The sequence below is a fragment of the Pleurodeles waltl genome, chromosome 2_2, assembly GCF_031143425.1.
Source record: "Pleurodeles waltl isolate 20211129_DDA chromosome 2_2, aPleWal1.hap1.20221129, whole genome shotgun sequence".
NCBI classification, from domain to species: Eukaryota; Metazoa; Chordata; class Amphibia; order Caudata; family Salamandridae; genus Pleurodeles; species Pleurodeles waltl.
Genome location: NC_090439.1, coordinates 120232907 through 120251139, shown reverse-complemented (window position 1 = coordinate 120251139; position 18233 = coordinate 120232907). Strand labels below are relative to the sequence as shown.

General features: G+C 41.8%; 1 protein-coding gene across 7 annotated transcripts in view; it reads left to right on the top strand.

Moving 5' to 3' along the window:
* CDH20 (cadherin 20) overlaps positions 1-18233 on the top strand; it is a 1654453-nt gene that overhangs the window by 608069 nt on the left and 1028151 nt on the right. The window lies entirely within an intron of this gene.

The following is an 18233-nucleotide window of genomic DNA, read 5'->3' as shown; positions in this document are numbered from 1 at the left end:
AAGGACTCTGCCAAGACCTACCTCCATGAAGGCCATCGCTGAATGGATGCAGAGCAGCTGCCTCAAACTCAATTCCGACAAAATCGAAGTCCTCATCTTCGGCTCCACCCCCTCTGCATGGGTTGACTCCTGGTGGCCTGCCACTCTCAGAACAGCTCCGACTCCCACCGACCACGCACGCAACCTAATATTCACCCTGGACCCATCACTATCCATGACCCAGCAAGTCAACGCCATCTCCTCCTCCTGCTTCAACACCCTCTGCATGCTCCGAAAGATCTACAAATGGATACCCACCGAAACCAGAAGAACAGTCACCCAAGCCCACGTAAGCAGCAAACTGGACTACGGCAATGCCCTCTATGCAGGAACTACACCCAAACTCCAGAAAAGGCTGCAACGCATCCAGAACGCCTCTGCACGCCCCATCCTGGACATCCCTCGCCACTGCCACATCACAGACCACCTGAAAAACCTGCACTGGCTCCCAGTCAACAAGAGAATCACCTTCAAACTCCTCACCCATGCTCACAAAGCACTGCACAACACCGGACCAGAATACTCCAACAGACGACTCTCCTTCTACACCCCACCCGGACATGGCATCTCCACTCTGCCGACCTCGCCCTTGCAACCATCCCACACATCCCCTGAACTACAACCTATGGTAGATTATTCTTGCACCTCGCCGCCAAAACGTGGAACACTCTTTCCACCCACCTGCACCAGACCAAAGACCTCCTTACCTTCAGGAAACTTCTCAAGACCTGACTGTTCAGGCAGTAGCATAACCTCACCCTCCCCACCTTCTCCCCGTCCCATCCTCAGCGCCTTGAGACCCTCACAGGTGAGTAGTGTGCTTTACAAATCCCTGATTGATTGATTGATTTTTGCAGGCTTGAAGCCCTTGACTCAGTGTAAATGTATTTAACTGGCCTATAGTAACAGTCCAGTTCTTTATAGGGGACTCGTAAGCCCAGGAAGTGACCAAGCCTGTTTTTTGTCACCAGTAAGGTCCTTGGAGTGAATGCTCAGTGGCTTAGATTTACAATTAAAATACGCAGCTATGATTTTACAGGAGCCAACAGGGAGGCCTTCTATGTTGGAATCTACAACACCTATAGATATAAATTCAGAACTACTGCCCCCAGGCCTGAAATACACATTATAAATGTAGTAAGTCACAATGACAGGTTTTATATGTGCCGTAGGGCATGATGTGAAGATATGGCTGTCAAATAAGTAAATTCTCTGATTGATTTATTTTGAAATATAAAGATAGTGACGTATTTAATATGGTAGAAATATTTAAAAGCATATTTAAACAGTAAAACATAGAGACTGTTTCCTAATACGTTTATTACCTTTGTGCGAAATATTTTTTAAATAGTTTCTGCAGCAAATCTGAACATCATAGCAGTAATTCTTGACAAATGGTGGCCATTTTTTGCACAAGGAGTGTCCACTCCTGTGTGATGTATTCACATGTCTAATTGCAGTTATTGTTCAAAGACAATACGTCTCTTGAATCAATAGTGCCCACACTTTGTGTAACATATGCACAATGTTGGAAGATTTTCATATATATTGTGAATATTCTTCAAACTATTACTACTGTAGCCTGAAACCTCAGCCCATCAGATTGCATACCCTGTTTGCATTTATCTACTTACTCACTCATGTACCAGTTCATGCACTCACCAATTCATCTAGCCGTTTTCTTACTGTGCTTATTTGGTAACCCTTTAGCTAATTACTCGCCAGTACTCTACTTATCCATGCACCTCAGTCACTTAGTCATTAATCCATAAGTGCTCTGCTCCTCCATATAACTATTGGCTATTCTTAATTCCACAACCACAAAAAATGAGATAGTCAATGAAGAATCTCTTTCAATTATTAAATAGCCTGCCCTATTGGATTTGGCAGTGATTGTGCACGTTGGTGTTGGAGTAGCAATAATTCCAACAAACAATAGTATATTTAATATTATAATATGGAAAAGCTATAATCAGAAACAGAGAGGAACAAGAGAGCAATAAGTCCCAAAGTTGTAGAAAAAATTCTGTTAAAAATGTAATTGCTTGTAAAGTTTAAGCAGGAAGCAAGAGGACTCCCAAGTTCAAAGTGCACAAACATGCTTAAAATGATGCATGCGGTGCAAAATGTGACACAAGAAAGAAGGGGGAGACGCGGTGAAAAGCAATAACAAGTGTAACAATGATCATGAAATACTCAATAATTAATAATTATTTCATTGTTTATATATGTACAAGTTCAAATCCCTTTCAGAAGATATAGGGACATATTTATGTGCCCCTACGGCCACCTTAGGGTCACTAGACTGTCATTTTTTTTAAGCTAATGCAGTGATAAAGTGGCATTTTCCCCACGCCATATTTACAGAGTGGTGCATTGCGCTACTTTGTAAACCCTTGCGCCACATTATGCATGCAAGGGGGGTGTTCCACCATTAGGAAGGCCAAAAAAATGCTGCAAGGAAATCTAAGAAATGTCCCTGCAACATTTATTTCAGCACTTTTAACGCCTGCTTAGAGCAGGCATTAAAAGGTGGCATACCATTTTTTATAATGGGCCCCAATGTACTCTGCAGGAGTAGCACCAGAATTGTGGTGCTACTCCTGCAGAGTATATCAATAGCACTAAAAAAAATAATGCTATTGCCCTCTACCCTGCGCCGTGTGCACGGTATTTTAAATGCGGCGCGCACATGGAGGCGGTGGGGGGCGCTAAGTGGCACAAGGGAAGTGATGCTTCACTGGATGCAGCGTCACTATCTTTAAATCTGCCCAATAATGTTGACGTGTTTCTATATTTTGATGATTTAGTTGGTCATTGTCAGGGCAAAATGATAAGTAAACACCATAAAAGAAGAAGGAATGCTGCATTACAAGAGAACTCTGTGTGAGGTATTTCACAAAACAGTTTTATAAGAATAATTTGAAAACCACTACTAAAGGTGAATTAAAAAGTACCTGAAAAGTCAGTACTTGAACATCTATAGCAGAAGAACAAAATAACCACTAGTCAGTGAAGTTCAAACTGGTGCCACCTGTTATAAATTGGGTCTCTAGTTGGCAGAGGTATACACTCTTGTCCAAGTAGGGACAACAATCCTATTCAGGGTAAGTCAAAACTCAACCCAAATTATCCTGTGTTCACCTTCCAGTAGTGTGAAACAGGGCAATCAGACTTAACTTAGAAGGCAATGTGTAAAGTATTTGTGCAATAACTCATACAATAACACTGCGAAAACACCACAAAAATACACCACACATGTTTAGAAAAATAGATAATATTTATCTGATTAAAATAAGGTAAAAATGATGAAAATCCAATCTACACAATCCAAGTTATGAATTGTTAAAGATGAAATCCCACTGCAGTGCTTACAAACACAATAGTTCCAACTGGGGCTATCACAGCATCATTGACGGAGTCGTTGCCAATAATCCTACACCACAGGCGCCGGTCACAGAGCTGCATGGACCCCCATGCACAGTACCTATTGTAAACGAAGAAACAAAGATGTTTCAGGGAGTTGGGGAAATGAGGAGTCGGTGGGGTCGTTGCAGCGTCAGTCCCTGATGGCAACCAGGGAGATGAGGCGTCCATCCCGCAAAGCGATGCGGGGAGAGTGAGGTGTTGGTTCCATCCAAGTGCAGGGGGAGCTGGTGCAGCGTCAGTGGTGATGTGTTGGTTCATTGTGACCTGGTGGGGTCAATGGATCTAGTCAGACAGGAGGTAATGTGTCGACTTCGCTATGTAGCAATGACCATGCGCAACGTCAGTGGTGTCGCAGCAACATCAGACTTCCATTGCAGGCCATGGTTGTTGTGTGCAGCTATGTCCACGGAGCAGAGGCAGGCTGCGGCGTCTGTGCTGACATTGCTGAAGTCAGAAAACTAGCTAAAAGCCTGTAGATTAAGGCCCATATTTATACTTTTTTAGCGCCGCATTTCCGTCATTTTTTTACGCTAAATCGGCACAAACTTACAAAATACCATTGCGCTAAAAAAGTATAAATATGGGCCTAAGTCTTTGCTGTCCCTGAGACTTCAGAACAGTAGACAAGCTCAACCCAAGTCCTTGAAGAGCACTTCTGGGGAAGGCAGAGACCTTACAGCAAAGTCAGAGGCCAGCAGGGCAGCAGAGCAACAAGCAGAGCCGCAGTCCAGATTAGTCCTTTTGGCAGCCTGGCACTTCCTCTGACAGAGTGCAGCTGTGGATCCAGAAGTGTCTGATTTGGTGGGGTTAGAGACCCACCTTATATACCCAAAATGTGGGAGAAACTACAAAGAGTGGTTTTGAAGTGCACAAGTTCCCTTTTCAGCCGAGTCCTGTCTGCCAGGATCCCTGTGTAGGGTTATCAGTCTTTTGTGTGAGGGCAGGCAACTGGCCTTTGAAATGTAAGAGAGAGCCTCTCCACTCTTCCTGCCCAAGGGGACCCATTCAGTATGCAGATGAATGCAGATGTGACTGAGTGTCCTGTGGTTAAGGCAGTTTGGGTGGAATGCACAAGGGAAGCCATCAACCAGCACAGACCAGATGTGGATTGAAGACAGTCTGTAAGGCACAGATGGCAGTAAGTGCCTACTTTCCAAAAGTGCCAAAAGAATAAGTGATGGACGGAACGTTGAACAATGTCAAACATTCACACCCATTACAGAGATCTGGGCCTAAATACATTGTTTGTTTGTTACCCATGCCATTCCACTTTGGACCCAGCCTTATGCAAATCAGTCTTGACCCTACTCCCCATGGGAACAGTCCAGACCGAACTGCCAAGCCAGGTCTTCCATGGACTGGAAACAAGCATGCTGGGACCGGTTACAGGGTATCACCCTTCATCAGCCAGGCTAGCTTGACTCCAGTGGCATGAGGAGCAAGGAACCCATCAGACCATCATCCTGAAATTTTCACAAGGGTGGGCAGAAAAGCCATCACTATCCTGATGTACAAATCCAAAATCAAATGAACGTTTTCAGGACCTCGTACCCTTCCCAATGGGGTTGATAATCCTTGCCTCCGTGTCCTTAATACAATCTAACATTTTTGTTGCATATGCTAGGAAATGTTCCATTCTAGGGCAGGACCAGAGTCTCCAAATATGTTGGATTAAAGCTGTCAAACCATAACAGAAGAAGCATGCAAAGTAAGTTTATAATAAAAAGTTTTAAATACAGAACCAGATAACCAATCAGGTGCATGTAAAATATCTTCCAATCTGGAGCTAAGTAAAAGCACTTCAAAATCCATCGCTCCCAAGCCGAATGAGCTCCAGAAATAGACACATCAATGCCAGCCCCTGGATTAACCCAGCCAGCTAAAGCAAGAACTGGGTTGGAAGGTTTCTGAAGAGCTATCAAAAAAGGATTCAGAGGATGAGCTCTACGAGACAAGTGTGATCCTCATAACACCTGCAAACATTTGACATGAAATGCCTTTGACTTGACCATGTCTCCCGATATTTTCCAAGCCATGAGAAGATGTCCTTGGAGCAGAAGAGGATGAGGAGAACCCACGAGGAGTTGTGGGAACACTGGAAGTAGAGTGGGAAGAGAAACAGACATCTCCAGAGGAGCTCGAAACCAAGCTTGTATTTTCCATTATGGAGTTATCAAGATTAATTATGTCGCTTGTCGCCAAACGTGAGCTGCAACCCTCGGAATCAGGGAAAATGGAGGAAATGCATAATTCAAGGGACCTGACCAATCCTGGAGAAACGCATTTCATGGCAAGGGCCATTGGATCCGGTCTCCAACTGTAAAAATCCTTCAGTTGCATGTTCAGACAAGAAACAACTAAATCCACCTGGCACTGCCCCAGGGTACAAACCACTTTCTGGAAAATTTGCAGTTGGAGCTTTCAATCGCTATAGTCCACCAGAAACACTGGAATTCCAATATGCAACTTTATTGTCCTTCCTGGGAAGGTATTCCGCTACCACAGTAATCCGCTGACTGAGACAGAAATGCTAAAATTTCCTGGCTATGTTTGATAGAAGTTGAGACCTTTTGCCCCTAAGCAATTAATGTATTGAACTGCGGACACATTGTCCTTTTGCAGAAAAATGCAACAATTTATGTGAAGTCCTAACTCCTCTGATGACCACCGGCAGCCGGTGGAGAACTCCCTACACCTTGCTCCCCAGCACCAACGACTGGAGTCTGATTCGATGACAATGTCTTGGACTGCCCGAAAATGTCTCTGCCATTCCAGGCTTCCATGTGGAGAAGCCACCACTGGATTTCTTAAAGAAATTCAGGAGATAAAGGAACTACAGCATCATACGAAGGACCTTTTTGAAGGAAATTAATCTTCAGGTGTTGAAGAGCTCTGTAATGTAACGGACCTGGAAGATCACCTGAATAGAAGTAGCTAACATACCCACAATCCATGCTAGGGATCATAAAGATACCATCTGTTTAGACAAAGTCATCTTCAATTCTTGTTTGATAGAATTCACTTTTGTGTGGGGAAGAAGAAGCTGGCTTTTGACTGAATCTACCTGAAACCCCAAGAACTTTACCTGTTGAGAAGGAATCAACATGGACTTTTTGGAATTGATCAGAAACCCCAAGTCTTCTAACAGGGACACTGCCCGGGACAGATGCGTTAATAACTACACCTTGTCTTGTGCCATCAGAGTCATGTCATCCAGATGGACGATCATGCAAAATCCCATCTCCCTTAGACGTTCTACCTCTGGTTTCATGAGCTTTGTGAATGTCCAAGGAGCTGAACATAGTCCAAAAGGAAGGGAGAGATAGTTATTCCACTGATTCCTCCATTGAAATAGAAGATATTGCCTATGAGGAGGAAAAATAGGGAGTGACAGGTATGTGTTTTTGAGGTCTAGATGAACCATCCAATCCTTCTCTTGAAGAAGGTCTTGAAGCAAGTGAATACCCTCCATCTTGAAATGCGGGAGATTACCCAGGGGTTGAATTCTCTGAAATTGAGAATTATTCTCTGACCTTCACCTTTTTCCTGGACAAGAAATACATTGCTACAAAAAACCCTAGGATGAGGTGACGTTGACTCCATAGCCTGTTTGGTCAAAAGTTCTTGAATTTCAGAATCTATGAAATTCAAGTCTAGTTGGAAAAAAAGGAGTGGAGGGGGTGGTGGATGTTTGCATCAAAATTTGAGAGAGTTCTATACGGTAACTTTGAACCATGTCTAGCACCCAAGGATCGGTTGACATTTTTGCCCAATAATGTGAAAGGCTTCAAAAATGAAGGGATTGGTGGGAAGAGGGGAGGTGAGGGATGAAGGTGAATGTTTGCATTTAGTGGTCTTGTATTGGTGAGAGGAAGAAGGGGTATCAGAATCTGTATCAGTGTCGGGTGATGTCAGAGGAGATTTGGAGCATTTCTTGGTACTGTAAGTGTGTTCTCCCAGACCGCCTTGAGAAAATTTGTAAAGGGCAACAGAATGTGGCCAGGAGGAATCAGTGGACAGATCTGGGTTACTGGAAGAGCTCCCAAGAGGAATAGGAGAGGGATTGGCCGTACAGCCAGAGAGTTCATTAAGTCTTTTGGAAAGGGGTTGAAGGGCTGAAGACAGGGCTTTGTCAAAAGAGCCTTAGACTGGCTTGTCAATGACTTCAAGAAAGCTATCGTCCTAATAATAATCTTCATCCCCATTAGGCCCATAAGTCTCAAGGCCATGTTCAAAAGGTTCACATTCAGACATGGTCACAAGAGGGGAGGCAAACCTCTTAGTCTAAGTTCCCCAGTGGGAAGCAAGTGTCTAGTATGAGAAGGGGAATAGGAAACTGGACCCTGAGAATATCTATTACAGACCCAGCAATCAGATGTAAAGGGTGTCCAGAGAACAACAAGCTGCAAGTAGACCACAAGTTATTAAACAATAGCAGTTCTAAACATTTTGGTGTTCTTTCAAAAGAAGAGCCAACTACTTAGCTCAGCAGAGTTTAAATAGATACAATATCACAAAGTTTTTAGCAGACTGCAGAACCCTGTTTTTCATCCTTGGTACAGTGGTGTAAGTGAGGTCAAATCTGTGTGATCGCCGAGCAAGGAGGAAGCACTGCACAGTGTGCACGCGTGTGTAGCCCAAAGAGCTACGCACGCTCACATGCTCCCATGCTGGGCTGCCAAACAGTCGTTGGATGTGCTAGAGCTCAAATATAATTTACAGAAAACCGGGACACACGTGGGGATGGAAAGTGCAACACGCACCAAAAAGGAGAGAGGAAAAGCAGACCAGAAGGCGGTTGCACTAAAGAAATTGAAAGCTTCGAGAATGTAACTGAACTGCAGAATAAAGTAAAAATTTGCATAAACTTAGCACTATGAGCGCGACTGAAATATACTTGAAATCACATAAAATGATATCTCATAACTATAAAACGGTGAAAAACTTATCTTGACTGCTGAGCAACAAAGAAAGTTGCAGTCAAGATGATGCTTCACTGTTTTGTAGGTTATGTCTTCTTACTATTGGTGGACTATAGGAGGCGTGGTTCAAAACCTCTTGGGAAATGTGGTTTGTTAATGTTTACTGTTTATTGATTGGCTGCTATTTTGGAGTAATAAAGATAGAGAAAGCATAATCCTCGCCTCCGGTCCTACCATAGAATCATGTCCACAAACTCCTGCCAGTGTCCCAAACTAAAAAGGGGAAGTGGCGCTCTAGTCTTTTTGAAATGCCTGACACAAAGCGAATGCTTTTCTCGTGCCACCTGGAGATCCATTATGCCAGGCGTATGTACGTCCTCATGCATTCCCCTGTCGTCTGAGCAATTTATGTCAATTGCAATCTCACTTCCCCTTTTTAGTTTAGGATTGTTTGTTGTAATTATACTGATAGGACATTGTACTAATTATACCCAGGTCATCCTTAGGATTATGGATTACTAATGTTATACATAACATTGGTGTTGGAGGTCACAACTGTGAGTTCCTTCCAGGCATGGGAGAAGTATCCATGGACACTGCTGGAACATGCCACACATGTGCATGCTTTCCATCAAACTGCAGACAGTGGCAAAGCTGGGGCTCACTGAACCTGCTTTTGGTACTTCTGTGATACCTTAAACTTTCAAAGACCTGACCTAACCACCCCACACAGAGCTGTAGTGAATTTCCTTGGGGGCCTCCAAAAGATTCATGTAAGCTCTCATATTGCCGCTTTGTTCTTAATTGAGGTACAGCTCCATGGGCAGAGAGTTTGCCTTGGTGTTAAACTGATGTTTAGGTTCTGGTTAGGCGTCCAGTGTAGTTATTTAATTCCTTACAAGTCAACACCTGTAGGCATCCTAATGCTTGCTTTTTTTTAGCTTCATCCTTCAACGTCATTGGCATTGTTCAGATCAAATGCTTGAACCCCCTTGTTTCAGGAGAACTCTCAATCTCCCTCTCACAACAATGCAATAAAGTCGATACAGCTTATCAATTGCCCACTATGGAATAGTTTCTAACCTTAGTTGCTTTCCTACTCTCTTAGTGCACCTACTGTTTCTCTGCACAGTTACATTTGGCAGTTTCTTTTCTCAAACAAAGTTATCAAATATAGGCCCATATTTATACTTTTTGACGCACAACTGCGGCAACGCAGTTGTGCGTCAAAACTTTTACCGCCAGCTAACGCCATTCCAAAGCGCCATGCGGGCGCCTTATTTATTGAATGACGTTAGCCGGCGCTGCGGACTGGTGTGCCTCAAAAAAAATGACTCACACCAGGCAGCGCCGGCGTAGGGGAAAATGGAGGTTGGGCGTCAAAAAATGGGGCAAGTCAGGTCTGAGGCAAAATTCAGGCCTCAACCCGATTTACGCCATTTTTTTGGACGACCAACCTCCATTGACATGACTCCTGTCTTAGCAAAGACAGGAGTCATGCCCCCTTGCCCAATGGCCATGCCCAGGGGACTTGTGTCCCCTGGGCATGGCCATTGGGCATAGTGGCATATAGGGGGGCCCAAATCAGGCCCCCCTATGCCACAAAAAAAAAACGAAAAAAATACTTACCCCAACTTACCTCAACTTCCCTGGGATGGGTCCCTCCATCCTTGGGTGTCCTCCTGGGGTGGGCAAGAATGGCAGGGGGTGTCCCTGGGGGCATGGGAGGGCACCTCTGGGCTCCTTCTGAGCCCACAGGTCCCTTAAAGCCTGCCCTGACCCAGGCATTAAAAAACGGCACCCATCAGGCTGGGTGCCGTTTTTTAAGGCCTGCCCCCTCCTGTGCGTCAAAATGACGTCAGAGTATAAATATGGGGCACAGGCCTTAAAGTCATTTTTTGGAAGGGAACGCCTACCTTGCATATAATTAACGCAAGGCTGGTTCCCCCTTCCAAAAAATGACGCACATGGTGGAACTTTGACACCCGCGGGGTCGGATGTCAAAGTATAAATATGGGGCAGGGTTTGCGCCGATTGTGCGTCAAATATTTTGACGCACATTCGGCGCAAACAGAGTATAAATATGCCCCATACTGTTTAAAACACAGAAGACCATATTGTGGTCATCTTCATGTCATATGGATAAAATAGGCCAATTATTTTGCCCTCATATACCCCCGTTTTACATACCAATGACCCATACCGGAATTTTGTGGTGCAAGTGGAGAGACAGAGCAGCCTTGCTTTTTGTTTTTATTTCTTTAGAAGTAATTATTTGCAAAACAGGTGGGACTAATCTTGGAATAATTGGTTTCACATGGTGTTTTTTTAACAGTGGATAGGCCAGTCTATTAGGTATTCTTGCCCCTGATAAATGTCTGTGACCCAAATAGATAATATACAAGGACACAAAAATTTTGCCGTAAGGGGGATGGATTGAGCCACTGTGCCTACACTCTGTCTCATAATTGTTTTTGCATGTGTCATAGGTTGCCAATATTAAAGGTGATAACCTGGAAACCCCAAGGTATTTTTAGTTTACCTGGATCTGGGACTGTCCAGCAATAGTTACTCTAAGAACTCCCTCCACCCTTTATATTTTGGAGCCTGAGTCCGCCCTGGTAATACCATCCTACAAGGGTAGGGAGAGGTTGCTGATGATGAAGCATTCCATATACTGTGGGTGAGGCTCCCTCTTTTAAAAGAGTAGTTTTCTTCCTTTGCTGTTCAAACTTCTGAAAAGTCAAACTAGAGTACTGATGATCTACAGTCATTCAGAGATAAATAATCTCTTGCATAGCTTCTGCACTTTGTTGTGTGTATGTTCTATTGCCTAGGAAGGATGTGCATTGGCATACCTCCACTTCCCTATGTGGACCGAGAGAGGGCATTGGCCAGTGCTTAGTTTGTAAATGAAAGAGTGCCTGTGCCCAAAGATCCCACTCAGATGTCTGCAGAGGTGAAATTAAACGTCAGCCTCTTCAATTCACCACCAGACACACCTGCGACTTTATCTGAACCTTGCATGTTCCTGCTTTCTCTCTCTGTAACCTTTTTTTCCATCTTTTTTTCCTCTGCTTTCCGATTTGAGTGTTCTTCTTACTATTGCTCTCAGGGACTATCTAATACGGAAAAATAAGTTTCCGGCCCCAAAAATAAGTGCAGGAGCACTCCCTCCTTGGCAGCCACTAGCTCAAATTAAGTACTGGCATTGGCCATCCCATGTGGAAAACAACCCAGCCATGCACAATATGGCCATTGAAAGTGATGTTTCATGAAATGTCAGCATGGTTTAGATACAGCTTTAAAGTGCTAATGCACTCAAACACGAATATACACAAATGCATATTTCTGTACACTTCTGTGTACATGCTTCCATTTGTATACGTTAGCACTTTGAAGCTAGACCTTTTGACGTTGGCAATGTTTAGTTTTTATCAAAGATGGCCACTGCTGTATATGATGGCACAACACATCGCTTACATGAAGCTCATGTTTGTAATCATGCCATTCAATGCCAAGTCGTTTGAGAATTGAGCAATTCATGTTTCCTTTTTCTTTTTTAGCTAGATGCTGCATTGTTCCCCTCACCCTTCTTTGATCATCTTCTCCTGGCTCTTGCACTACCATTCTGCACATTCTTGCTGCTGGCTCTTAAGCTTCAACCACAATTTTCTGCAAAGATTAAATCATCTTGCAAGGATGGAAGTAATCAGACACTATTAGGTACACCCTTGCCTCTTGGCTTCGGTAGTGCCCGTTTAAACAAAGTGCAACATATTGGTTCAGTCAATGATTGTCACAAAGATAAGCTTAGACTTAAGTATAAGTTTACTATTTTTTGGTATTCACAAAGGTAAGTTACTACTGGTAACTTTACTACTAGTATGCAAGTCACTACTAGTAAGTTTACTGGTAGTAATTATACTAGTAGCAATTTACCTTTATGAATACCAAAAAGAAGTCGAGTTAGACCTAGGTTAACCTTTCTGAAGTGGACCCAGTGTGCTAAATTTGTTCACTAAACATGCTGTGGTTTCCACCTGGGCTTCACTCAGAATTAACTAGCTCTTCCACACATAACTAAATACCCCTGTTGATTGGCTGCATGTGAAGGCTATCCAGATGTCCAAAATCGCTGGCTGTCATCCTAATCTTGTGGTCTAGTCTGTTTTTTCCGTATTCTTAATTATATGCTAGTGAGTGATTGAAATCTCCGTGTTGTAGGTCTTGTTTTTACAGTGTTATGTGAATTCAAATAATCAGTCTAATCCTCCTGGCTTTCAGACTTAACCACCTGGGTCTTTCAAGTATTAGCTAAGCTAACGGGAAGTTAGGGCAAGAATGAAAAGTGTTTTTCAACTAGACATTGCTTACTGCTTTACCTTAGTTAAGCAAGCAGACTGCAGTTCTGGTGAGAATTGACCTATAAAACAAACACATTTATATGCAGTGTAAATGTGTATGCTTTTCTACCTAGTTATGTGCATATATTACGTCTTGCTGCTTTTTTATTTCACATAAAATAGTAGGTCCACAAACTGTATTTCTCAAGAGTTCGTTATTTCATAAACATGAAAAAACTCCTGTGAAAATCAGATTTCATCCAATGGGAAGCATAGTCTCAGGTTGAGTTCCTTCCCTCCCACAACTAATTTGCCTCTAAACATGACAATGTGTTTAGATAATGACAGCTACAAACTACTGGGCAGCCGTTTACCATTTCTCTGTGTATAATCAGCACTTTGTATATTAAAGCTGAGCAAAACCTAGACATTATGCTTGCATTCACTGTCCATTGCTAGGTCAAATTTGCATGCAGGATCCTAAAAAATATCTGACTTCTACCGACTGAATATGCTTTTACGTAAAAATGAACACAGTATGTTTTTATAAAACTATACATTTTCAACGATATACTTAAATATCTTTCGCTTTTATTTACAAGTGAAAAACAGAATAGTCCACCATTTCAGTTAACTTTTTCAATAAATTCTATACAACTTATTTAAATTAAACGTATTTTTTCTGAAATAAGGTGCATTTCTGATATGCAACTTAAGATAATCACGCATATGTGACGAGTTGGTGTACACTATAAGAAGACATACTCAATTTGCTTTATTACCACACTTCGGCCTTTTGTCCTTTGGTGTGACATAAAAACAGGTAATGTACAAAAATGCAACACTGCCAGACAACATACAATTCATGGAAAATTCTATAACTTTGCAAATGAAAAATAAATAACTGTCATCACTGGGGAGCAATGACGAGTACGAGCAGATGAAGTGTCTATGGACAGGTTTCAATGTGAAGTTATTAAGGTAGTTCACATGGGACTGGATGCTATTTTCTAAGTTGATTATTCTGACCAGTTTGTCCATCTGCCTAACCAGGAGCAAATCTCAATTACACAACTGTCAAATGAATTGAATGACTGACGGTGGATTGAAGCAAAGTGGTCAAGTTTGAGATGTTTCTTCCTAATCCGTTGATTTCCTGAAGAGGTCCTGGGAGGTTTCTCTCTCAAGACATTAGCAGGCCCCAGTGGGTGAAGCAGGCTCTTTTAAACTCTCTCAGATCACTAGACCCGACCACACCAGGCTCATGGATTTCTTTTAGCCAAGTTAAGGTTTAATTTTGAAGTGCCACATACTGATTGTACTTTCTAATCAAGACATCTGTGCTGAGAATAAACTATCGGTTAATTTGGACCTTCATTTTTTTTTCACTGCTAGAATTTGCTGTTTACAATGACAATATTATACTTGTTTTTTTCACAGTAAGACAGAGGTGTCTTATATTCAGAATCTTTTCAACTGGGGTTTTCTTGGCTCACGTTTTCAGAGGTCAATTAGTGTCTTTAATGTCACTGCCCACATTATAGCTGAGCAGTTACTTCATTTAGCAAGAGTCATTTGAATGTTCTGTTACAGTTAAGATCTCAGACTGGGTGGCACTAGTCAGTTTTCCTTGGGGGTGGATGTCTTGTGTTGTCCTGTTGTGCATTTTTTTCCTGCAGCTCCACAATTTCTCTGTTTGGATAACGCTGTTGCTGTTAGCTCCTCTGAGGGGGCCAATGACAGAATATCAGGAACAAAAATATTGTGTGGACAAAATATCATGTCAATTAATCGAGGACCAAAATAACAAGAAGGTAAGTGAAAAGTGCTGATTTACTATTCTTAATTCCACATCTGCGTACCTTGAAGATATATATATATATAATATATATATATATATAGATATATATATATATATATATATATATATATATATCTATATATATATATATGTCGTCAAGATACATATATGTGGAGGTATATATAGTGAAACTTTGCTCACACACAAAACTTCCCTTTCCAATTTTATTGACCTCGATATTCTTAACACAATATTTAGTCCACAGTTTATTGTTTCTCCTGTACTTTCTATAGACACCACTCTGAGGGGGACCCAGTTGGTGAACTGAGACAGAGCTTCCTAATTTACTCTTGTTGGAATATCAATCAAGACTGGAAGACTAGTCTTGGTGGGGTTGAGGTGACGACTGAGCTAGTACCATGGGTTCTAATGACTTTGTTTACCACTTCAATTCTCATATTCATTGGGGGAGAAGGACGGAATTTAGTCCTCCTCTTTATCACCTCCTTCATATAATTGTTCATTTCTAGGACATGTCTTGGACTATTCAGCTTTCCCTGCTCCATAATACCACATCATCTCTCTGTGACAGTCTTCCTACTTCTCAAAAATATTGTATTTCATTATTTGTGAGTTTTGTAACAGGATTACGCAAAAGAAAGATTAGTATGGTGGGTAATGATTTAAAATATGGTATGCAATGGCCAGGTCAGATGGCAGTCACTTTCTTGTGTGCTGGTTTCTGCTCTACCTTCAGGTTGGGTGTCAGTCTAGTGGTTTTGGAGCGTTCTTTTAACTCTGGTTATGGACAGCATCGTCCTATTTATATCCATTTACCAAGCATTTAGCGCTAGCATGCTGCATCAATTAATGAAGTACCATCCTTCACTAAGCGTTAGTGCTGGTGCTCATGCAAAGGGGTGCTATGCAATGCAAAGCAGTGCAAACAATAGTGCTAACTATTGTGAACAAATTAACTTTTACATTTAAAACCAACACAAGCACAGCACTGAAACAGCATTGGGTCCCATTGCACAAAATCCATAATAATCTCTGCGAAGTGGGTTTATCAAAATGAGAATAGGAGACGCGCCATTAGTAATCCACTCAAAAAGAGATCGACCCGAGCGGCACAACTGTCTTCCAAAGCGTTGACTTCTAGTGCCAAACAAAACTAGTTCAAACAAATGGACACACAAATTTAGACACTTGTGGAATTTACCCACAGGCAGTTGTGTGGCTCTGGTACAAACAACATACAGTATAAAACACCATTTGCTCCTCTTCGTTCTTCAACCGACAAGATCCATGGCATGGAAGCGTTAGAAATATGGCACAAAGCTAATTTTAGTTCACCATACATCTAGACTCCGAAGATTTCCGTGCATCACTGCATTGCGAGAACCTTGGTAAATCTGGGTCTGCGAAAATTAACACCGGAATACTGGGCGGTAGTTTTAGCTTAAATGCCGTGGATAATAACACTTCTTTTCCTGAAAATATTACTGACAACATTTTCGACTTTCGCAATTTTGCTTGGAAATGGAATTTCACTGACTGCTTCACAACCAGAGCAGATTTGCATCAAGTAAAGCTCGCGAAGTTTGAGTTATAAAGGGCCTGTTACCAATGACGCTTATTCTTAAGTGGGCGATGTATAATGAATACACATTTCTTCATGGTTAGTTTATGGGAGTATTAAAACTAAACCTCGAAGTACTATCTCATTATACTCAGTTTGCCAGGGTTAGCGTCATGATTCATTTAGAAGTTCCATCTTTTACACTGAATGGTGTTCAATCGTAAATTAGTACTTATTAGAATTTCTTCTTATATTGCTAATTTTTTAATACAAAACATTAGGTATCTAACTATAAAATGTATATTTTTAAGATCCGGAAATAAACTAAGTAGTAGGCACCTTATCGAGAGTCCTCTATGACTGGGGATCAAAATCGAATTAGTTTTTAGTGACACTTATCTCTGGTGCACAATTATGTGGGATTTAAAAATGTTAACAGTTTTGAGTAGTTCAAGGGATATTGTTATGTGATTTATGACTTGCGTTAGCATCTCACCACTTAAGTTTAGAAATCTGAATGGCTGTTAAAGTGAGTTGTAAGTGTGTATGATAAGGGATTCCTCTGGAATTTTTATGTGCAATGATGGTATTTATGGGCTGCTTTTATTTTGGGATTTTAACTTGTTAATATTGTTAAGTTTTGATTAACGGAACAATAAACTATTACCTTACCTTACCTTAGAGCATCATGTAATGTGTATTTGCCTGACTCACTTTTTCTGCCCTCATCTTAGGCTATGTGAGCCAAGAGTCGCCATGACTTCATACCTCGTGATGCCTACATGCACATTTCCCAATAACGCCAACGTCAGATTTCCAAAGCACATCACACTACTTATGCACTTGTGCCGGTTGGTCCGCATCCCTCCTTTTGCATACAAATGACAGAATATACTGTTGGGAAGTCTGAGGCATCAGGAGCATCCCTATTTGTTAAGGCCACTGGCAAGAGATAATGTTTCGACTAGCTACTCTATCTTTGTTCAAAGAAAATTATATTTTTTCAAGACTGCTTACAATACAAGGTTGTAAAGGCAATAAGGTAATTCATGAATGGAGTTACAAACTTCAGGTTGAAACAAAGATGGGATTATTGTGCAGTATCTAAGATGTGACCTGCGATTACTTCTCCTTTTCGACCGAAGTATAATCTATCACAGGGCAAAAATGGTGTTCAATAGAATATGTGGAATGCCTTTTCTAATTATATCAATGTGGCAGGAGTTCAATTTGTGACTTTCTAACAATGTTTGTGAATGCCTGGATGGGAGCCCAGGAAGAACATCTGATCTCTATCCTTGCATTCTCAATCATAAAATGTTGTTTTTGTATTGCAGCCACTTTTCCTTAGAAGGTCAGGGATTGCAATAGAAAAGTGACATGGTGGGAGGTTAGGGGGCATGCACTGATCACCTGGTCTGTCCACCGATGCTGGAGCTCATATTCACAAAATTAAAGGTGTTCTTCATGGACAGCCTTCACTTTGCGAATGGATACTTTGTGAAATTGGATTGTCGGCTGTGGGGAATGAAACCCTACTCAAGCAACAGGCACAATCTTTGTCAGGGTGAACTACAAAAAGTTACTAATTTAACCAGAGCTTAATGTTCTGGTTGCTTGGCACAGAAGTAGTCAGGCTTAACTTAGAGGCAATGTGTGAAGTAGTTATGCAGCCCTCAGACAGTAATAAAAGTTTCCATTGTGTGAATCTTCTTCAAGATTCATCACACAAAGCCTGAGAAGCATCAGAATTCCTACACCTCCATAACCCAGGCGTAGGAACTGGTGCAGTGGCTTTGTAACAGGAATTTGACCACCTAAAGTCACGTTACACACTGGAATATGTCTGTATTTCACATACCCACAACTAGTAGTAGGTCTACACATATGAGAATCATGTTGTAGTGCTCCTTGACCAAGCTGGGACCATGGCACCTCATCATCCACTGTAGCAAGGCAATGTAATGTTGTGCACTACTTGTAAGAGACAAGCCAGGATTGCCACTTCTCCATGGAGCAAGTCCAATCCTGTGCACTCCAAAGGACAAAAGGTATGTACCCATATAAGGTAGCTAATATGTGTATTGCCACATACTTTTACACCATATACTTGT